Source organism: Protopterus annectens, chromosome 15.part0 (genome assembly GCF_019279795.1).
Source record: "Protopterus annectens isolate FY-2018-M chromosome 15.part0, PAN1.0, whole genome shotgun sequence".
In the NCBI taxonomy this organism is placed as follows: domain Eukaryota; kingdom Metazoa; phylum Chordata; order Ceratodontiformes; family Protopteridae; genus Protopterus; species Protopterus annectens.
Genome location: NC_056749.1, coordinates 13,285,099 through 13,309,897, shown reverse-complemented (window position 1 = coordinate 13,309,897; position 24,799 = coordinate 13,285,099).

Sequence of the window (24,799 nt, the reverse complement as noted above, 5' to 3'; positions counted from 1 at the left end):
TATGAGTAGGGGTGATAAGGTACAGATGGGCTGAGGACGAACTGTAGTTAGTGTTGGGGTGTGAGAGGGGGAGGAACAGTAAGAGTTTGGGAAATAACTGCAGCATGAGTAGGAGTGATAAAGTACAGATGGGCTGAGGAGGAACTGTAATTAGTATTGGGGTGTGAGGGGGGGAGGAACAGTAAGAGTTTGGTAAATAACTGCAGTATGAGTAGGGGTGATAAGGTACAGATGGGCTGAGGACGAACTGTAGTTAGTGTTGGGGTGTGAGAGGGGGAGGAACAGTAAGAGTTTGGGAAATAACTGCAGCATGAGTAGGGGTGATAAGGTACAGATGGGCTGAGGAGGAACTGTAGTTAGTGGTGGGGTGTGAGAGGGGGAGGAACAGTAAGAGTTTGGGAAATAACTGCAGCATGACTTGGAGCGAGAAGGTACAGATGGGCTGAGGAGGAACTGTAGTTAGTGGTGGGTGTGAGAGGGGGGAGGAACAGTAAGAGTTTGGGAAATAACTGCAGCATGAGTAGGAGTGATAAGGTACAGATGGGCTGAGGAGGAACTGTAGTTAGTGGGGGTGTGAGAGGGGGAGGAACAGTAAGAGTTTGGGAAATAACTACAGTATGAGTAGGGGTGATAATGTACAGATGGGCTGTGGAGGAACTGTAGTTAATATTGGGGTGTGAGAGGGGGAGGAACAGTAAGAGTTTGGGAAATAACTGCAGTATGAGTAGGGGTGATAAGGTACAGATGGGCAGAGGAGGAACTGTAGTTAGTATTGGGGTGTGAGAGGGGGAGGAAAAGTAAGGGTTTGGGAAATAACTGCAGCATGAGTAGGGGTGATAAGGTACAGATGGGCTGAGGAGGAACTGTAGTTAGTATTGGGGTGTGAGAGGGGGAGGAACAGTAAGAGTTTGGGAAATAACTGCAGTATGAGTAGGGGTGGTAAGGTACAGATGGGCTGAGGAGGAACTGTAGTTAGTGGGGGTGTGAGAGGGGGTGGAACAGTAAGAGTTTGGGAAATAACTGCAGTATGAGTAGGGGTGATAAGGTACAGATGGGCTGAGGAGGAACTGTAGTTAGTGGTGGGTGTGAGGGAGGGAGGAACAGTAAGAGTTTGGGAAATAACTGCAGTATGAGTAGGGGTGATAAGGTACAGATGGACTGAGGAGGAACTGTAGTTAGTGGTGGGGTGTGAGGGGGAGGAACAGTAAGAGTTTGGGAAATAACTGCAGTATGAGTAGGGGTGATAAGGTACAGATGGGCTGAGGAGGAACTGTAGTTAGTATTGGGGTGTGAGGGGGGAGGAACAGTAAGAGTTTGGGAAATAACTGCAGTATGAGTAGGGGTGATAAGGTACAGATGGGCTGAGGAGGAACTGTAGTTAGTGGGGGTGTGAGGGGGGGAGGAAACAGTAAGAGTTTGGGAAATAACTGCAGTATGAGTAGGGGTGATAAGGTACAGATGGGCTGAGGAGGAACTGTAGTTAGTGGTGGGGTGTGAGAGGGGGAGGAACACTAAGAGTTTAGGAAATAACTGCAGTATGAGTAGGAGTGATAAGGTACAGATGGGCTGAGGAGGAACTGTAGTTAGTGGTGGGGTGTGAGAGGGGGAGGAACAGTAAGAGTTTGGGAAATAACTGCAGTATGATTAGGGGTGATAAGGTACAGATGGGCTGAGGAGGAACTGTAGTTAGTGGTGGGGTGTGAGGGGGAGGAAACAGTAAGAGTTTGGGAAATAACTGCAGTACGAGTAGGGGTGATAAGGTACAGATGGGCTGAGGAGGAACTGTAGTTAGTGGGGGTGTGAGGGGGGAGGAACAGTAAGAGTTTGGGAAATAACTGCAGCATGAGTAGGAGCGATAAGGTACAGATGGGCTGAGGAGGAACTGTAGTTAGTGGGGGTGTGAGAGGGGGAGGAACAGTAAGAGTTTGGGAAATAACTGCAGCATGAGTAGGGGTGATAAGGTACAGATGGACTGAGGAGGAACTGTAGTTAGTGGTGGGGTGTGAGAGGGGGAGGAACAGTAAGAGTTTGGGAAATAACTGCAGTATGAGTAGGGGTGATAAGGTACAGATGGGCTGAGGAGGAACTGTAGTTAGTGGGGGTGTGAGAGGGAGGAACAGTAAGAGTTTGGGAAATAACTGCAGTATGAGTAGGGGTGATAAGGTACAGATGGGCTGAGGAGGAACTGTAGTTAGTGGTGGGGTGTGAAGGGGGGAGGAACAGTAAGAGTTTGGGAAATAACTGCAGTATGATTAGGGGTGATAAGGTACAGATGGACTGAGGAGGAACTGTAGTTAGTGGGGGTGTGAGGGGGGAGGAACAGTAAGAGTTTGGGAAATAACTGCAGTATGAGTAGGGGTGATAAGGTACAGATGGGCTGAGGAGGAACTGTAGTTAGTGGGGGTGTGAGAGGGGGAGGAACAGTAAGAGTTTGGGAAATAACTGCAGTATGAGTAGGAGTGATAAGGTACAGATGGGCTGAGGAGGAACTGTAGTTAGTATTGGGGTGTGAGGGGGGAGGAACAGTAAGAGTTTGGGAAATAACTGCAGCATGAGTAGGAGTGATAAGGTACAGATGGGCTGAGGAGGAACTGTAGTTAGTGTTGGGGTGTGGGGGGGGAGGAACAGTAAGAGTTTGGGAAATAACTGCAGCATGAGTAGGAGTGATAAGGTACAGATGGGCTGAGGAGGAACTGTAGTTAGTGTTGGGGTGTGGGGGGGGGAGGAACAGTAAGAGTTTGGGAAATAACTGCAGTATGAGTAGGGGTGATAAGGTACAGATGGGCTGAGGAGGAACTGTAGTTAGTGGGGGTGTGAGAGGGGGAGGAACAGTAAGAGTTTGGGAAATAACTGCAGTATGAGTAGGAGTGATAAGGTACAGATGGGCTGAGGAGGAACTGTAGTTAGTTGGGGTGTGAGAGGGGGAGGAACAGTAAGAGTTTGGGAAATAACTGCAGTATGATTAGGGGTGATAAGGTACAGATGGACTGAGGAGGAACTGTAGTTAGTATTGGGGTGTGAGAGGGGAGGAACAGTAAGAGTTTGGGAAATAACTGCAGTATTAGTAGGGGTGATAAGGTACAGATGGGCTGAAAAGGAACTGTAGTTAGTGGTGGGGTGTGAGAGGGGGAGGAACAGTAAGAGTTTGGGAAATAACTGCAGTATGAGTACAGGTGATAAGGTACAGATGGGCTGAGGAGGAACTGTAGTTAGTGGGGGTGTGAGAGGGGGAGGAACAGTAAGAGTTTGGGAAATAACTGCAGTATGATTAGGGGTGATAAGGTACAGATGGGTTGAGGAGGAACTGCAGTTAGTGGGGGTGTGAGGGGGGAGGAACAGTAAGAGTTTGGGAAATAACTGCAGCATGAGTAGGGGTGATAAGGTACAGATGGACTGAGGAGGAACTGTAGTTAGTGGTGGGGTGTGAGGGGGGAGGAACAGTAAGAGTTTGGGAAATAACTGCAGTATGAGTAGGGGTGATAAGGTACAGATGGGCTGAGGAGGAACTGTAGTTAGTGGTGCGGTGTGAGAGGGGGAGGAACAGTAAGAGTTTGGGAAATAACTGCAGTATGCGTACAGGTGATAAGGTACAGATGGGCTGAGGAGGAACTGTAGTTAGTGGGGGAGTGAGAGGGGGAGGAACAGTAAGAGTTTGGGAAATAACTGCAGTATGATTAGGGGTGATAAGGTACAGATGGACTGAGGAGGAACTGTAGTTAGTATTGGGGTGTGAGAGGGGAGGAACAGTAAGAGTTTGGGAAATAACTGCAGTATGAGTAGGGGTGATAAGGTACAGATGAGCTGAGGAGGAACTGTAGTTAGTGGTGGGTGTGAGAGGGGGAGGAACAGTAAGAGTTTGGGAAATAACTGCAGTATGAGTAGGGGTGATAAGGTACAGATGGGCTGAGGAGGAACTGTAGTTAGTGGTGGGGTGTGAGAGGGAGGAACAGTAAGAGTTTGGGAAATAACTGCAGTATGAGTAGGGGTGATAAGGTACAGATGGGCTGAGGAGGAACTGTAGTTAGTGGTGGGTGTGAGAGGGGGAGGAACAGTAAGAGTTTGGGAAATAACTGCAGTATGAGTAGGGGTGATAAGGTACAGATGGGCTGAGGAGGAACTGTAGTTAGTGGTGGGGTGTGAGAGGGAGGAACAGTAAGAGTTTGGGAAATAACTGCAGTATGAGTAGGGGTGATAAGGTACAGATGGGCTGAGGAGGAACTGTAGTTAGTGGTGGGGTGTGAGGGGGGAGGAACAGTAAGAGTTTGGGAAATAACTGCAGTATGAGTAGGGGTGATAAGGTACAGATGGGCTGAGGAGGAACTGTAGTTAGTGGTGGGTGTGAGGGGGAGGAACAGTAAGAGTTTGGGAAATAACTGCAGTATGAGTAGGGGTGATAAGGTACAGATGGGCTGAGGAGGAACTGTAGTTAGTATTGGGGTGTGAGGGGGGAGGAACAGTAAGAGTTTGGGAAATAACTGCAGCATGAGTAGGAGCGATAAGGTACAGATGGGCTGAGGAGGAACTGTAGTTAGTATTGGGGTGTGAGGGGGGAGGAACAGTAAGAGTTTGGGAAATAACTGCAGTATGAGTAGGGGTGATAAGGTACAGATGGGCTGAGGAGGAACTGTAGTTAGTATTGGGGTGTGAGGGGGGAGGAACAGTAAGAGTTTGGGAAATAACTGCAGTATGAGGAGAGATAAGGTACAGATGGACTGAGGAGGAACTGTAGTTAGTGGTGGGGTGTGAGGGGGGAGGAACAGTAAGAGTTTGGGAAATAACTGCAGTATGAGGGGGAGCGATAAGGTACAGATGGGCTGAGGAGGAACTGTAGTTAGTGGTGGGGTGTGAGGGGGAGGAACAGTAAGAGTTTGGGAAATAACTGCAGTATGAGTAGGGGTGATAAGGTACAGATGGGCTGAGGAGGAACTGTAGTTAGTGGTGGGGTGTGAGAGGGGGAGGAACAGTAAGAGTTTGGGAAATAACTGCAGTACAATTAGGGGTGATAAGGTACAGATGGGCTGAGGAGGAACTGTAGTTAGTATTGGGGTGTGAGAGGGGGAGGAAACGTAAGAGTTTGGGAAATAACTGCAGTATGAGGAGGAGCGATAAGGTACAGATGGGCTGAGGAGGAACTGTTGTTAGTGGTGGGGTGTGAGGGGGAGGAAAAGGAAAAGTTTAGGAATAAGTGCCAGGAAAAGCCGAAAGAAGAAGAAGAAGAAGAAGATGAGGAGGAGTGATAAGGTACAAAAAGGTTGGGAAGCAAAGTGTCTGTAAGAGTTGGAGAAAAGTAATCTGAGTAAAGATAGCCAAGTGAGCAGGAAGAACAGAGCCATCTTTTCACAGGTGATGTTTAAGCAAAATTTTGAAACTATTTAAGTTTTCTATCTGTTTTAACTGTGTGGGGATTTCATTCCAGAGTTTTCACATAATAAGAGTCGAGTCTCTAGCAGTGTTGAATACTTTACTGATACATAGCAAGAGTTTATTTCTAGAGCAAAGGTCCCTAGTGGGTAAATAGTACAGTAGAGCATTTTGAAATGCTGAGCATTTGTCTGGAGAGTTCAGTAGGTTGTGGGCAATAATTAGTTGTGAGTATGTCAACTGGTCTGGGAGTTCCAGTCAGCTTAATGGTTTTAATGCAAGGCAGTGGTGTGTTTTATAAGATCGGTTGGTTGCAAATTTAGCTATTTTTAATAGCAGGAAGCTAGTTTAGTTTTATATGTAGTGTTTATATTTGTAAGAATTGGGGACTCATGTAATAGAGAAGGAAGGAAGTATGTTGCTGCTAAGGTAATCCTTGCTTGATCTGTCAGGTAGTGTTTAGCCCTATAGAGGGAACTGAGTTTTTGGTGAGTTTTCTTGATGGAATGAAGTATATGGTGATCAAATCTGAGGTTGTCATCTATTATGACTCCGAGCAGTTAAGTTTGGTATATGGTACTATTTTTTGCATTATTACTTGCGGTGATATGAAATGTGTTTCTGGTTAGATGCTGTTTTGGAGTTGATAGCATAAGGTTTTATTTTTTGCTTTAAGCAGCAAGTTATAATTTTTTAGCCATATTTCAATGTCAGTAAAAGATTTTTACATGATTTCCTGTAATTTTGTTGTATATGGGTCAGAGCAGATAAGGGCTGAATTGTTGGCATATTGTACGAGAGTGACAAGTGTTGTAGCGGTATGTTTATTTATGAAAATATTATATATTCCTTTTAAGGGGAAAAATAAAACATTTCAGAACTTTACTGGAAAGGCTCACCCAGACTGCCACAGCTTGCTGTGAGGGAAAGGTTAGTTTGCTTTTTATTTCTTGTATTTTGTATTACTTTATTGACTTTTTCTATTTTGTATACTGTGATTTGATTTCTTTACATTGTGTTTTATTTGTATTCTGATTTTAGCTGCATATTAAAACTTGAAAAGGGACCACAGCTCGGTGTCTTGTGAGTCAGACAGAATTGTTTCCCACCTTCCCACCCTGTTACTGCTATGTTTTTAAACACCACTGTCTTTCTAGTTGCCTGACCCTTATGTTTATTTGACCATATATCTCATTTCCTCTCTTCTTTCATGTGAGTAAGCACAAAATTATCATTTTGTGAAATCACTCCCCTTCAACTATTTAAATGTATTGGCCATTCTACTGTATTCCATAGTACCAGAATACAAATGTGCCCACCCCCTTTCAATTTATCTTGCTCTTTTAAAAATAGTGGCTCTCCACTAAAACTTAACTTTTTAGACAGCTCAAATGTAAGTTACCCACTTTCATATCTATTGGCTTAGTGCACACTGCAGTGTTTAGGATAAACCATTTTTTTCATCTTACCTTTAAGCATCTATTGCAAGACCATCAGTTATTGGAGAGCCCACATTCTGCCTCTTAGTAGTCATCTTAGGATTAATGCTTCTGTTTTGTCCTGTGAGAGATGGAGTACAGAGGCATTATTTCCTGGAGACTGCTGATCACCAGAAAGCCTAATAACTGCTTTATAGGTGACAGCTTGGAATCTGTGCTAATATTCTGATCCTGGTGAGAGAAGGTGCAGAGTGCATTGATTCCTGACTATTTCTGGTTGGAGAGTGAGTGTCTGTGCTTAACATTTTTTATTTTATTTTATTTATTTTACATTTGTTGACCGGGCTAGTCTAGCTGGATACATGTCCATTTTCAGTAGAGGCCTGGGGAGATAAGCTCCAAAATTAAAATGAATTTACATTAAAGAAATACATGAAAATAACAGAGTAAAAGAAAACATTATAACTGGTGACATAGTTATAAAGTGTAAAAATGCAGTAAGTAGAACATAAATGGTAAAAATATTGTTACAAAAATATTGTTACAAGTGGCATTCTTGGAGAATACTAGCATAATGTACAGTAATTGGGGATAAAGGAAGGTAAGAAGAAAATAGTTATGTAAGTACATCTAGTGGTATAACGTGTGGAAAGAATATATATAAAAAACACACTTTTATATATATATATATATATATATATATATATATATATATATATATATATATATATAGTAAGAAGGAGAAATAGATCAGTGGATGTAAATATGAAGTAGATTTAGGGTTGAAAGGTCTAGAATTTAGTCAGGTGTCAAGAGCTAGAGTTAGTCAGGATTAGTACAGGGGCACAGCCATTGTGATTTGAGGTAGAGCTTGAGGAACCTGTTTGGTCTGGTTGCTATTCGCGATATCTGCCATAGAAAGGCTATATGCCTACATACCCTTGCATCATCTGGGACAAGACTGTGGATCACTAAACATGCTGTGGCCTGCTTCTCTTCTTGGGATTGGTGCTAACATTTTGCTTCTGGTGAGAGAAGAAACAAAGGAGTATTGTATCCCAATAGAGTGAAGCTGCAGTGAGACCAGCTTTAGTAGTAGCCAGGTAGTAGCCATTCATGCAACTCCCCTCTTTTCATCATTCTTGACAAACTAATTATTTGTTTTCAGTAATGACTGCTTGATTTGTTTCTAACTTCAGAATATCTGCCGAAATACTTCATCCTTAAATTTTTAGGGTCTGCGCATTAGTTTCCCCTCAAGTGTTTGGCAGTGCTCTGTACAGACTCAGACACCTTGAGCGACATTTTTCCTGCAAAAGCACAATTGAAATTTTTCTAATACCTAGTTGTACACAAGACAACTAATTTGCAGTGATAAGCACTGTCCACATGGTTGCAGACTGGATACTCCTGACAGTGATTGATATTCTCACTCCAACTGTCTAATCAATAAAAAAGGGTCTGTTGCCATGGGTATGAACTTTTCTAATGTCTCCATTACTGGCTTGGTGGATATGGGGATCTTGAGGCAATGTAGAAATTGCCTCATGTTTACTGACAGCCAGTTAATTCTCAAACAAATTGATATAGTATGTGGAGATGTATTTACACAATGTCACTGAAGGCAAAGCTCTCACATAAACGTACTCCTAATGTTAATAAGGTTGTCAGTAGTACACACGCTGCACCCATTACGCACAATTCTAAGCAGACATATTGACCCACATATGCTGAGGTACTTAAATGTAACCTTGCTAAACCAAAAAGACCTCCTAGATGAAGTACACATAACAAATACCCTCAGTAGCCCCAAATGCGATCTTTTAAAACAACACCCACATCAACACATAGAGCTACATCTCATGGAACCTCTACCTCTAAGCTCATAAGGCAAGTCACCACACGATCCAACATTCTAGTCATTGGAGACGCCATCGTGAGACACACTGATGTCCTTCTCAACAGGCTATGTAAGGAGAAAGTTACGGTCAGTTGCTTATCAGGGGCTAGGATCCACCACATTACACATGCACTCAGGTCACTGGACCAAATATTACCAATATGACTCAGTCATAGTCCATTTGGGAGTAAATGACCTGAGATGTACCTCCCTAGACTATATGATGAGAGACATAATGGAGCTCTTGGAACATGTATCTCAGACTGGTATGAGCCTAGCTTTGAGCAGCATTTTACCTTCTCCAAAGATGATGCTACAATACGAACAAAAGATGATTGACGTTAATAATTCTCTTAATTTCTGGTGTCATTCTAAGGGGGTGCAATATTTGTCATCATGGAAGAAGATGGTCATCAGACCACTCTACTTTGCCAGGTATGGTCTGTACCTCTCCCCACTAGGCTTTTGAATATTAGCTAAAACATTGTCTTCCCCAATAGTGCCTTTTTTAGGCAATGCCAAACTGAAAGTACTTCTGACATAGCAAATCAAAACCAAGAAAATCTAAAGGTATTACTGCTCAGTGCTAGGAGTCTAAACAAAAACCTCCACTCCCTAGAAGCTCTCTTTACCCTAAAGAATGCTGATGTCTGTGCGGTCACTGAGACATGGTTAAAGCCGCAGAGAGCACAACAGTGCAAGATTATAATGCCTTCCACACATTTAGGCCAGCTACTTCACAGGCAGGGACTAAAGGTGGAGGCGTCTCTATTTACATAAAAAATAAATATACTTCAAGGCTGGTCAAACAGGACGATGCACTTGAACTGCTCCATGTTCAAATCATCAAAGGTATAATCCAATACCACAAGCTATAGGTCCCCCTCTATGACCCAGGAAACCTGTACCATGTATTTAAACTTATTAGAAACACTAATCATCTAACCCAATACCATATCCATGGGTGACTTTAATTACCCCACTATTAACTGGGAATCCTATATGACACCAAACGTACATGCACAGAAATTCCTGGATTTTGTAAACACAAACTCCCTGGACCAGATAGTCAATACACCAACCAGGGCTGCAACCATACTGGAACTGGTACTCACTAATATGGGAGACTGCTGCACACCCCCTACTGTAATGCCTTCCCTGGTAAGATCAGACCACAAAATGGTCTCCTTTGAAGTAAATATAAAACCTGGACCCCCAGCTAAACCTGGAATATTCAGGAACTATTGTAAGGCCAACCTCCTGCTATTATGTGAGAACCTGGCAAAATTTCAAGTCCCCATAAACCATGAGAACACTTATGCCTATGCAAAACTGTTCACAGAAACCCTGTACAAGTATGTTAATAGCTGCACAGAGGCAGCTGTACCACCAGGAAGTACAGAACTAACTCAAAAAACAAGCAACCCTGGTGGAATCACAAAATCAATTGGCTGCATAACAGGGGAAAGAAAATCAGGGCAAAAATTCGGAGGTGCAACACCCAGAAGAATAAAAGCACTCTCATCAAACTAAAGAAACAACTCAGGGGACAAATAAAGTCTACCAAAGCTAAATTTGAGGTATGTTTGGCCTCCCAGGCCAAGGACAACCACAAAGCATTCTTTAGCTATGTCCACAACTTCAGAGGCAATACACAATTGTGTGCAGAGCTCATTGTAAATGGAGCCACCAATACTGAGCCAGAAGATATAGCAAATCTCCTGGCTGATAAATTCAGGTCCAACTTTACCCCACTCTCCCCCTCAGCCTTCCTTCAGGAAATATCATTAAAAATAACTCCCCCTACTATCACTAGGGAACAGGTCCTTAATGCTCTCTCTAAGACCAAGAACACTGAATCAATGGGCCCAGACAATATCCCAGGATGCCTTCTAAATACCATGAAACATGACCTATCAAGGCCTCTGGAATTACTATTTAACTGTAGCCTCCAAACAGGCTTCGTGGCTCATGAATGAAGAAATGCAACGATCATCCCACTGCACAAAGGTGGGCCATCTACAGACCCTGGAAACTACAGACCTATAAGTCTCACTGCCCTTATATGTAAAGCCATGGAAAGAATTATCATGGAGATGATCAGTAGTGATATAGTAACCCTCCAGACACTGGACCCAACCCAGTTTGGTTATGCCAAGGGCAGATCAAGTCTCCTCAACCTGGTGGACTTCTTTGAGGTCACTAAAGCAATGGATGAGAGCAAAATTGTTTACACTGTGTACCTTGATCTGGCCAGGGCATTTTTACACAATACCCCACTCGGACATTGTTGACAAACTCAAGAGGTTAGGTACAATCCCATATGTCACCCAGTGGATAGCCAGCTGGCTCACAGACAACACCCAGGAAGTTAGAATTGGAGAGTTCACCTCTACAAAGAGGCCAGTCACAAGTGGAGTCCCTGTCTGCAGTGGTGAGGAAATCATTCTATGTTGCACAACTTATAAGCAAAGGTACGGCATCTACGTCCAAGGAAGTCACTGTTCCACTGTATTCGACATTCATCAGACCTGTCATTGAGTACAGCGCCCCCTTTGGTATGTACTTAACCAGGCATATCCAACAGCTGGAACATCCACAGATGTTCCTCACTAAAGGAATACAGGGTGCAAGTCATATGTTCTATGCAGACCGCCTCAAGGCCTTATCCTGTATTCTGTTTCCTACAGGCTTTTGCGGAGAGATGTATGCATGGCTTACAAGGCATTGTCAGACCCCACTCTGATGGACCTCCTGAATATCCACAAAACAAACAGCACCAGAATTACCCATTCTAAAGACTTATACCTTGCCTGTAATATAAATAGGACCTGCTGGAGAGATAGGTATGTATCCCAGAGACTGCCCCATCTATGGAACAGGCTCTCCATCCATGTGAAGCAGAATTCCTCCCTAACCCAATTCAAGTGCAACTTGGACAATTGGACGGGAAACCGGAAATTCATCCCTAGTTTGGCACCTATGTCTCTAATGGACAGAGGTGACCTCTAAATGGTTCATCTCCCAGGCCCATGCTTACACTTATCAAGGGTATCAGAACTTGTCAGAGATTTGGGATGCATGGCTAGACTTAAAAAGGCCCTTGTGGTCATTTGCCTAGTAAACACCTATGAACCTATAAAAGCAGTATTTAAAAGGTGCCCTTATTTTTTGGCCTTTGTCCCCCACCACATTGTTTTTTCCTCTGTCCAGAATTCCAGAACTAAGAGGCTTGACAGGTGTGCCTCAGTACAACACCTGACTGGATCTGTCAGCTCAGGACCCCTTTATCCCAAGTACCTCTTTACTGTTCCTGGCCTGATCCTTCGGGCCAAAGCTGCATATTATCCCATCCCCCATAAGTACCACACTGGGGTACTTGTTTAGGCTAGTATTTCATGATCCCAGATTCCCAGTGCCTTTCATGAATTGATTCTCCAGGCTAGGGTTACATAATCTTAAACCCTTCAGTTCTGCACTCTCCTGGACTTTTCAGCTTAACGCTGCTTGAGCTCAGAGACCTCAGTCCTACTTCAGATTAGGTGCTTCACCCTAACAATACAAGAGCCTAAACCTGTTGGTTCTGTGCCTGAATGGGTGCTTCAGTACAAGAGTTCATAAAGCCACACACCTGAGTACCACACCTGAACAGATTCCTTGCCCATAATTTCATTATCCTGAATGTCTTGGGAAATGTACCCAACCTAATTTTTAAGCACAGGACCACATTAATTAAAACCCTTCAGGACAGCATATAACCAGTCTTTATTTCCAGAACGTCATGATCCAAACCCTTTATTACCCCATACGGTAGGAGTCTTCATGATTCTAAACTCTTCATCACTGCAGCTCACCAGATTCTTTACCTCTATGCCACATGACTCCCAAACCCCTTAGCACCTCATTAGTCAGAACCCTTCTGCCAAGGACTGCATGATCCCAAATCCCTAAATAGCACTCCTAACTGGATCCTTCAGTCCAAGACTCCATGATACCAAAAATTTTAGTATCTTAACCAGCCACTTTCTTTGGCTTTGGGGGCACATGGTCTATAACTCCTCAGGACAGCATCTTTCCAGATCTTTCAGATAAGGGTGTTATGATTCCGGTCACCTCAGCACTACAACTCACTAGATCCTTCAAAAGCCCCCCCCCCCCAGCTGAATGAACCTGAACTCCAAAATATTGGATATGACATTCATTCATGATCCCAGATCTCACAACATTAAACCCAACAAGCTCTTTCCTCCCAGGGACTGATAAGAAAAAACATGAAATGACACATAAAAACAGACCCTTTGGCTTTGGGCCCCATGATAGTGGTCATCTCAATGCTACATTTAACCAGCTCCTGCAGTTCAGGACTTTATGACCCCTAGCCCTGTGGAAATGCATAGGGCCATAAGATACTAGGCCACTAACTACTGCACCTAATGAGATGTCTTCATCCAAGGTTCCATATGTCCAAACCTCTCACTTCTGCACTTCACTATTTCCTTCAGCTAAGGGCACCATAAACCACAACCCATAGTGGGGCATATGTCTAGATATAACAAGCTGGTCTTCTAAACCAAAACCCATAGTGGAGCATATGTCCAGATATAACAAGCCAGTCTTCTAAACCAAAACCTGTAGTGGGGCATATATCCAGAAATAACAGGCCTGTCTTCTAAACCAAAACCTGTAGTGGGTTATATGCCCAGATATACCAGGCCGGTCTTCTAAACCATAACCTGTAGTGGGGCATATGTCCAGCTATAACAGGCTGGTCTTCTAAACCAAAACCTGTAGTGGGGCATATGTCCAGATATAACAGGCCGGTCTTCTATACCAAAACCTGTAGTGGGGCATATGTCCAGATATAACAGGCCATATAACAGGCCGATCTTCTATACCAAAACCTGTAGTGGGGCATATGTCCAGATATAACAGGCCAGCCTTCTAAACCAATACCTGTAGTGGGACATATGCCCAGATATTACAGGCCAGTCTTCTTCCATGCGTCTCAGTGCTGCACCATCCTACTTCCTCCAGCCTAAAGCTCTGTGATCCAAAAACTGTCAATATTTTCCTTCACTAGATCCATCATTTCATTTCCTTCAGTTTGGGGCACTATGATTCTACATCCCTCCATCTCTCTCCTGTTCTGATTATTCAGAACAAGATGTTATGGACCCAGACCCTTAGTGTAACACCAAATAGATCCTTGAGCCCTGGGATCCATTATCGCAAATCCTTTCATATCTCTGTACTCTATCCATCTGTATTCTCCAGCCTGAAGCTGAGTGACCCCAAGTCCCACTGCACCAATCCTAACTAGATCCTTTAGCTGAGACTTCAGTAGTCCACACATTACAGTACAGCACTGGATCCTTAGTGACTCCAAGTCCCACTGCATCAGTCCTGACTAGATCCTTTAGCTTAGAATTCAGTAGTCCCACATGTTACAGTACAGCACTGGATCCTTAGTGACCCCAAGTCCCACTGCACCAGTCCTGACTAGATCCTTTAGCTTAGACTTCAGTAGTTCCACTTTACAGTACAACACTGGATCCTTAGTGACCCCACGTCCCACTGCAACAATCCTGACTATATCCTTTAGCTTAGAATTCAGTAGTCCCACATGTTACAGTACAGCACTGGATACTTAGTGACCCCAAGTCCCACTGCACCAGTCCTGACTAGATCCTTTAGCATAGACTTCAGTATTCCCACATGTTACAGTACAGCACTGGATCCTTAGTGACCCCAAGTCCCACTGCATCAGTCCTGACTAGATCCTTTAGCTTACATTTCAGTAGTCCCATGTTACAGTACAGCACACAAGCCTTCGGCACTGTGGTTCTGTGATTCTGAACATCAAACTACTGCATGTCAGTTTATCCTTTAACCCAAGGTGTCATCATGACCTTCAATGTTTCTGTATCAGACCTAACCAGTTTTTGCTCAGAACACCATGAAACTAACCCCATCAGCACTGAACCTGGCTGGATCCTTCAACATGAGCTCCAGGATCCTTAACATCTTAGTGTCATTCCCAACATGTTCTTTCCACTTTCTTTTCACAAGCACGAGACAAGCACAAGACTAAACTCCCAAAACACATTCATTTGGAAATGTTTAGCCTGGGCTCCATGACTGCTCTTTCATCCCAGTGTTCTCTGCCCCCTCAAACAGGTTCATTCTGCACTCAAGTGATGCTTCAGCCCAGGTCTGTTTAAATCCAGTCTTTAGTACCACTTGAGACTGGATCATTTAATAGGGGGCTTTATGGGATCAAAACTCACCATACAACACTGAAATGGATTATCCAGTCCTGGAATTCATGAATCCAGTTCCCTCCATACTGCTGCAGGCTAACCCATTAACCCGGCGACACTGCCACCACAGCTATCTGGAATTTTGTAAATAATCATATGTAATTTGTGAATATCAACATAATTCATATGCTTCTCTTAAAATGTAAGATAACTATATATGTGTATATTAAACTACTGGTGTAGAAGTGTGTGTTGAACAGGGTTTGTACAGTACTGAGTTTCAAGGATGTGTCCACAGTGTACCCTACTGGAAAAGAATAGAAATGTATATAAACTATATACCTGTGCAAATGGATGATTTCACAGTAGAAGCTGAAACATACAGAGTTAACTTACAAAACTTCAAGAAAATAAGTTGAAATGAAGTGCTTTATGAAGTGTTATAACAGTTTCAATGTAGCAGGAAGACATGATGTCTAGAGCTAGAAGTTTTTTTCTATTGTCCTGGAGAGTAGTAATTACTAGGTTTAAAATGTAAATGTGTTTTATGGCTTTATGACTTCCTAGCAGTTGCACATCTGAGAGATTATGTATTTTTATAACAGAGATGTTAGTTTCTGTTAGCCTGGAAACTGAAGGCTGGTGAAAAAGAGTGATGTCATTCAAGCAACCCAGCAGTAATATGTGATATTGATTTAAGAACTCTCTCAGAGAGAGACTTTTGCATTTTGTCTTTGACCTGGAAACATCCATCATCAGCACTTCTGCCTGTGTGCTGTCTGTAAGTAAAACTTAGGGCATAGTAGCTCTCTTAGATATAGATAGGAATATAGTAAAGATTATTTAGATGTTTTTTGCATTTATTTGAGATTGTCCTGCAATCTCTCTCTCTCTCTTTTGGCTTTTCCCAGTTAGGGTTCGCCACAGTGGATCACCCTGTCTGCTCATGATTGGCAGTGGAGCTTTTACGGTGTCAAGTTGCCAGCTCGGTGCCCAACCTTCCATAGAAGGCACACACACATATGCACTCACACCTAGGGCCAATTTTAGCATGTCCAATCCACTTGCACCATGTCTTTGGGGATGTGGGAGGAAACCGGAGCACCCAGAGGAAACCCACATGACTACAGGGAGGACATGCGGACTCCGCACAGAAGACACCCCAGCCGAAGACTGTCCTGCAATGTTGTTTTAAAATATTTCCTGTGATTCTGAACTCCAAAGTAACTGCGTTGATTGAGCATTGTCTTGTTCTTTTATTATTTATTATTAAATATATTTAAACCTATCTTTGTGGCTGATATTTGAGATATTTGATATTTCCACACTGAAGAAGGCTGTGTATAGAGTACCAGCTGAAACCGGTCTGTGCAGTTTTGCTGTTCTTTACAATAAATTATTTGCTTTTCCATTGGGTCATGTCATGCTGGCTTTTTGTTTTTGATTTGATATTTGAGAGCCATATTTAAGCTCTTAGAGTACTTGCATATGTATTTGGTGACATTGTACAGACCACTCCTAAATCTTGATCAGACTACCATTTGGATTAATAGTAACATTACACAGTAGGATCGGACACTCTTTGTAAGGGCCTTATAGTAGCTGTTAAAGAGCTGGTTGGTGGCAGTGATAACTACCTGATATTATGGGCAGAAGGGGGCATATTTTATTTATTTTATTTATTTTACATTTGTTAACTGAGAAAGTCGGTCTGGACACAAGTCCTTCTTCAGCGGAGACCTGGGGAGAAAAGCTCAAGAATAAAAAGACAGAAAATACAACAATGGTACAATTAAAGTGTAAAATACAATAGGACGGAGAAGAACACAGTTAAATATATAGTTTGAGGCATATGGATAATTAAAACATAGTACAACATAACCTTTTGTTAAGTACATGAGAAAAAAATTGAGTCCAGTGTAATATCAACATTGGAGGCAAGTAAATTAACCAGGGAGCCATACATGGACATATCCAGGGCATAGCTAGTAAACCTGTGCCAGCCTTTCCCAGGAGTGTGTGTGTGTTTGTATATAAATTAAATCTCCAAGTGTGTGTGTGTGTGTGTGTGTGTGTGTGTGTGTGTGTGTGTGTGTGTGTGTTTGTGTGTGTATGTGTGTGAGCTACTTGGGCAGGAACACGAAGCACTGGTTTGACAGAGAGGGTGCTGGAGGCCTTGGGTTGACCCCTCAGCTGAGATCTTAACCCTATAGCTGTGCCAGTGGGGAGTCTTACTGGGGATCTGGAGAAAGAGGGAGAAACCATCCCCAGACTGACTGTGAACTCTGTGTGCTCTTAAGGGAAATTGTAATTTGCTGTGTGTGTACTTGTCATCCTCACATTGTGTACGTCTCTCACTGCTGCCAGTGGTGAGGATTGAGGCTCCTTGATTACTGGGCCGGTACAGGGGCATCACATATTAATTGTTTGGCATTGTTGGGATATCCATATCACATATTAATTGGTTGACAGTGGTGAGTTAGCCACATCACATATTAATTAACTTGTAGTGGTGTGGATATTGAATACCTGTAGCTTGCGTACAGTGGTCACTGAAAGTGTTTGCACTCTTAGTCCCCCATGCAGTTAACATTCAGAGTTCATATAACAATTGTTTTATTTTTTTGTTAGCTTAGTTAGTCAGGGAGAGCAGGCAAGCATGTCAGCAGAGGAGTACAGCAAGCTGACAAGGAGCCAATTGGCTGGACTGTGCGAGACTAAAGGACTGGTGCATGCCAACCTAACTAAAGCAGACATGATTGGAGCTTTAGTCACAGCTGCATCACAGAATAGCAACCAGGAGGACAATCAAACTGGGCGTGGAGATGTATAACTCTCAGAAAATGGACAGCTCAACCTTTCTACAGATCACTTAAAAATCCGTCTGGGGTTAAAGAGACTTGAGCTGGAGGCCAAGCGTTTGGAATGGGAGGCAGCAGAGAGACTGAGATGTCCAGAGACTGAGGAAAATGAGAACCTGCAATGTCTGAAGGCTGAGTAAAATGATAAACTGCAATGCCTGGAAGCTGAGGAGAAGGAGAGGCAGAGGCAGCATGAAAAAGAGATGCAGTCTCTTCGCCAGAGTCATGGAGGTAATGGGGTAGGGTGTAACTGAACCCCAGAAGCAACGAAGGTCAGTAAATTTCTTCCACAATTTACAGAGTGGGATTATTTTGATAGTTTTATTCATATGTTTGAGAGGATATGTCAACAGTATAATGTTGACCAAGGGTTCTGGGCATGGTTCCTGACCTCCTTACTCCATGGTAAAGCTGTAACTGTAATTTCTAAACTGTCTGATACTGATTGCTTAAATTATAATGGTGTGAGGAACTGTCTTTTAGAATGTTATAAGTTAACACCTAAAGCATATAGGAAAAAGTTTTGTGAGCACAGGCACAAGACAGATAAATGTGTGTGTGAATATGTTGCTGAACTAAGCACTTATTTTCATAGGTGGGTGAGTGGATGTCAGGTCACCACTTTTGAAGGGTTGGCAGACCTTTTGGTGAGAGAACAAGTCCTTAGCACTTTGCCTGAGGACATGAGAATCTGGTTAGCTGATAGACAATGCACTACTGCAGATGAGTTGGGGAAGAAGGGAGACCTACACCTAGCAAGCAGGGCATCACACTGCACAGGAAAGGTACACCCGGTGCTGCTCATAGGTCTAAGGGAACCCATGGTGGGCAGCCCAGACTGCCCCAACAGAGTCCACCAGTAGCAGGGGAAACCACTAATCCAGGTACATGTCCAGGGCAAAGGTTTAAATGTTTTAAATGCAACCAGTGGGACATGTAGCATATAGATGTCCACGGAGACGAAGTGGGGAACAAAAGGTGTGAGAGCCAGTAAGTGGGAATGATGAAGTGCCAGCAGTAAATTGTATCAAGACAACAAGGGTATCAAACTACCAGAAGAGGTTATATCCTATCTTAGTGAATAGGAAGGAGGCCATGGCTAAGAGAGACAGATCCTCTGACCTAACCATTGTGAAGCCCGCAATGGTTACAGAGGAGCACTATTTACTTGGGCAGTCTACTCCAGTCCAAGCTTTAGGAGGGACCCCGTTCCAAATACCTTTGGCTAGGGTTCACCTTGACTGGGAGGGTGGAAAAGGAAGTAAGCAAGTAGGTGTGTTTGAGGATATCCCTGCAGATGTCCTGATAGGGAATGATTTTGATAATGCAGTACCCTGTGCATGCAGTTACACGCATTTAGGCTTGCAGACAAGCATGTGAGTCTGGTAGGCTGTGGGAGACCCAGACAGACCACACACTTGCAGCCAGGACTGGTGAGGTTGTCACTTCAGGGAGGGAACTATCCTGTAGCAGTGAGACTGAAGGTGTGCCATAGCTGCTTGTGGGTACTGATGTTCCCTTAGACACACTGACTGCAAGGGCAGAGGTGAGTAGTAGTACCCAGGCTGACAGTAAGGCACTGCTGTCAGAGGATGCCAGACTTCCTGTGGAAGGGGAGCTGGGAAGGGTTACAAAGAGAGAGTTGAGACAGGTTCCGCTCTCAGACCCTACAATACAAGGCCTGAGGGAGGTAGCTATTGAGGCACTTGATTCTCAAGGGAAGGGGAATCTGTATACTGGGATAAAGGGTTACTGTATAGAGAGTGGACCCTTGAGGGAGGGCTAGAGGGCTGAGAGAATACAGCAGTTGGTAGTGTCCAGAGCCTATCATCTGCCACTTCTAGCCATAGCCCATGATATTCCCTTTGCAGGTCATATGGGCATAAAGCATGCAAAGATATGTATTCTGCAGAACTTCTATTGGCCTGGGATTTCAAGAGATGTAATAGTGTACTGCAGGACCTGTGAGCAGTCCCAGAATGTAGGCAAGGCAAGAGACAAGGTGAAAGCTCCTTTTTTTGCCTTTGCCTGTGATTGAGGAGCCATTTCAGAGGGTACCTATGGATATTGTGGGGCCTCTGAATACTCCAAGTTCCACAGGGAAAAAATATATCCTAGTGGTAGTAGATTATGCTACTAGATACCCTGAGGCATTGGCTCTGTCATCCATTAAGGCAGAAAAGGTGGCAAATGCTTAGTTAGATATTTTCAGCAGGGAAGGTTTTCCAAAAGAAATACTGACTGACAGAGGTGCCAGTTTCGTGTCAAACTTGCAGGATTGTCCTTGGAAGCACTGTGGGGTGAAGCACCTAAGGACCACTCCCTACCATCCACAGACTAATGGTCTTGTTGAGAGGATAAACTCTACACTCAGGATGATGCTAAAGGCATTTGCAGACCAGTTTAAGAGGATGTGGGACAAATATTTGACCCATATGTTGTTTGCTTACAGAGAGGTGCCCCAAGAATTCACAGATTTTTCACCCTTTGAGTTGCTGTATGTGCATATGGTGAGGGGACCTCTAGATTTGATTTGAGATGAGTGGGAGGGTGAATGTGATTCCCTCAAGGAGTCAAGGCTCAAGGAACTCATGGGGTTGGCCCAGGAGAACCTGGCAGAAGCCCAACAGCAGAAAAGGTCTGGTATGACAGGAATGCTCGAGCTAGACAGTATGCTGTAGGGCAGCAGGTAATGGTTCTCATTCCTGTCCGACACAAGAAGCTGTAGGCAGCCTGGGAGGGACACTTCGATGTGGTAAGGAAGGTCAGTGATGTTTACTGCATGGTAGAACTGCTAGGCAAGAGGCAGGGGCACAAGTTGTACCATATTAACGTGATGAGACCTTACCATGATAGGGAGGCCCTTGTGGTGAGTATCTGCAGTGGATGGCAAGAGGAGTCTGAGGGGGATCTGGTGACTGATCTCCTCAGTGAGGCTAAGACTGGCATGTCAGTGGAAGGGCTAGCAATGTCCCAGCAACTATCCCCTACCCAGGTTCGAGAAAAGTTTCTGAAAAAGACCTAAGGGAAATGTACAAATTTAATAAAAATGATTATGAATGTAACTTAACTAAAAGGGAGGAGCAGTTGTTAATGGAAATTGCCAGTGACAAAAACATTTCCAGTAATGAAGCCAGATAAGGGTAATGGGTGGTAATAATGGATAGAGGAGACTATTTAAATGGCATGAACATCCTTTTGATGGATGGCACATATAATGAAAGTTCACTGAATGAAATTCATATAACATATAGACAGATTTAGCTTTAGAAGACATGTTATATCAGGGACAGATTAATGAAAATGAATTTAGTTATTTAAAAAATGAACACCCCATGATACCTAATATATTTGGAATACCAAAGATCCATAAAGGATTAAAGGATCCAAAATTTCGGCCCATAGTGGATGGTAAGCGTTCAAAGACCAACTTCATTAGTAAATATTTGGATGTTAACTTACAAAAGGGTTTGAAGGCATTTTCCTATATAACTAAGGATTTGTGGCAATTTTCTGGAGAAATTGGGAGAAATAGAGCTTATTAGTGCTATACTGCTGGTTACGATAGATGTTTGTAATCTTTTTCCAGTTATACCACATGAAGATAGCTAGGATTACAGTTATTAAAAACAAGTATTTATGAACAAGATCAAATTAATAAATACATAAAACCTTAATGAAAATAGTATTAAAAAACAATTATATATACTTTGAAGGACAATATTACAAACAGTCAACTGGGGTGGCAATGGGGACAGCTTGTGATCCCATATTTGCCAAATATGTCATGTACTACTGGGAACAGGAATTCATTATGAAAAGTGTTTATTGGTCTAAGATTTCACATAACACTAGATTTTTGGATCACCTGTTTGTGGTGAAGAATGGTACTGAGATAGAATTGGAAGAATTTTTAGTACACATTAATAATTCAGTGGAATTTTTGAAATTTACATATGTCTGTAGTAAGGAAGGAATTTCCTACTTAGATGTGGACCTGAGGATAGATTTTGAAAATAAGGAATTGATTTCAACGATTTATAGAAAACCTAAGTTTTCAAATTCGTATTTGGAATTCCCCAGCTGGCACCCGTACCATCAAAAAACAAGTTGATTGGTCCAGGCTGCCAGGATGGTGAGTTCTGATAGCAAATTTTTTAAAGAGGTTGAATTTATTTTACAACTTTTTAATAAAAGGGGATATCCGGCTGATTTTCTGAAGAAAATAAGTGAAGAAGTTATAAGTAAGCATATGGAGGGTTTATATAAGCCCATTTTAGGAAGTGGACTTAAGATAAGTGAAATATCCCGTATCAATAGACAAGCTGTTGTAAAGAATTTTGGACTGAGTTTTATTACCATATTTAATCTGGATGCCAATAAAATTTCTGAAATAATTAAAAACAACTGGGAAATATTGTGTTATGACCAGAATGTGGGGCAAAAGGTGGGGAAGATACCCAAAGTGGTGTTCAGAAAAGACAGATCATTTAAAAATATTTTGGAAACAAGTAGTATTGTGAGCAATGTGTATAATAATAGCCCAAAGGGTAACTTTAAGTGTAGGATGTAAATTATTGTCCATACATTTTGGAAACTGGTGAAAATTTGAATTTGAATGGTAGAGATATTTTTATTAAAAGTCATTTTAATTGTTGCAGTTCAAATGTGGTTTATATGGCTAAGTGCCAAAAATGTCCTGTATTTTATATAGGTAAAACAAGCAGGTATTTTAAGAACAGAATTAGTGAACATTTATTGGACATTACAAATACCAAAATGACTAATGCTTTGAGTAGGCATATAAATGAATGTAATGACCACAGTTTTAAGTTTTTAGTGGTAAAACAATTAATAAAAGATCCACAGGGGAAATGTTTGGATATACAACTGGATATTACGGAATTATAATGGCAGTTGAGTTTAAATGCAACTCAATATCCAGGCATTAATGAATCTACTAATATTTCAAGTGTTTTAAAAATTTAAAACATTTTAGGATAACATTTTGTTTTAGTAGAGCATATTGTCATTTTTTATGAGTAATTGCATTGCTTGTTAATTATTTAATTGACTTGTATAAATGTATAATTGGCTAGTTGGATGTGTTATTTAAGGGCTGGGTTGATTTATGTATTTACGTATTTTGTTCTGAGGAAGTTCCTGCATTGAGGGAAGAAAGCGCGTAACTTTGTTCATTAAAGCTGTGTCTCTTCTAGTTGCAGTGCTGCTTTTTGGTTCTGCAGTTGGTAGTACCTAGAGCCTACTGTCTGGCACTTCTATCCATAGCCCATGATATTCCCTTTGCAGGTCATATGGGCATAAAACATACAAAGAGGCGAATTATGCAGAACTTCTATTGGCCTGGAATTTCTAGAGATGTAGCAGGGTACTGCAGGACCTGTGAGCAGTGCCAAAAGGTAGGCAAGGCAGGAGACAAGGGGAGAGCTCCTTTGATGCCTTTGCCTGTGATTGAGGAGCTATTTCAGAGGGTACCTATGGATATTGTGGGGCCTCTGAATACTCCAAGTTCCACAGGGAAAAAATATATCCTAGTGGTAGTAGATTATGCTACTAGATACCCTGAGGCATTGGCTCTGTCATCCATTAAGGCAGAAAAGGTGGCAAATGCTTAGTTAGATATTTTCAGCAGGGAAGGTTTTCCAAAAGAAATACCGACTGACAGAGGTGCCAGTTTCGTGTCAAACTTGCAGGATTGTCCTTGGAAGCACTGTGGGGTGAAGCACCTAAGGACCACTCCCTACCATCCACAGACTAATGGTCTTGTTGAGAGGCTAAACTCTACACTCAGGATGATGCTAAAGGCATTTGCAGACCAGTTTAAGAGGATGTGGGACAAATATTTGACCCATATGTTGTTTGCTTACAGAGAGGTGCCCCAAGAATTCACAGATTTTTCACCCTTTGAGTTGCTGTATGTGCATATGGTGAGGGGACCTCTAGATTTGATTTGAGATGAGTGGGAGGGTGAATGTGATTCCCTCAAGGAGTCAAGGCTCAAGGAACTCATGGGGTTGGCCCAGGAGAACCTGGCAGAAGCCCAACAGCAGAAAAAGGTCTGGTATGACAGGAATGCTCGAGCTAGACAGTATGCTGTAGGGCAGCAGGTAATGGTTCTCATTCCTGTCCGACACAAGAAGCTGCAGGCAGCCTGGGAGGAACACTTCGATGTGGTAAGGAAGGTCAGTGATGTTTACTGCATGGTAGAACTGCTAGGCAAGAGGCAGGGGCACAAGTTGTACCATATTAACGTGATGAGACCTTACCATGATAGGGAGGCCCTTGTGGTGAGTATCTGCAGTGGATGGCAAGAGGAGTCTGAGGGGGATCTGGTGACTGATCTCCTCAGTGAGGCTAAGACTGGCATCTCAGTGGAAGGGCTAGCAATGTCCCAGCAACTATCCCCTACCCAGGTTCGAGAAAAGTTTCTGAAAAAGACCTAAGGGAAATGTACAAATTTAATAAAAATGATTATGAATGTAACTTAACTAAAAGGGAGGAGCAGTTGTTAATGGAAATTGCCAGTGACAAAAACATTTCCAGTAATGAAGCCAGATAAGGGTAATGGGTGGTAATAATGGATAGAGGAGACTATTTAAATGGCATGAACATCCTTTTGATGGATGGCACATATAATGAAAGTTCACTGAATGAAATTCATATAACATATAGACAGATTTAGCTTTAGAAGACATGTTATATCAGGGACAGATTAATGAAAATGAATTTAGTTATTTAAAAAATGAACACCCCATGATACCTAATATATTTGGAATACCAAAGATCCATAAAGGATTAAAGGATCCAAAATGTCGGCCCATAGTGGATGGTAAGCGTTCAAAGACCAACTTCATTAGTAAATATTTGGATGTTAACTTACAAAAGGGTTTGAAGGCATTTTCCTATATAACTGAGGATTTGTGGCAATTTTCTGGAGAAATTGGGAGAAATAGAGCT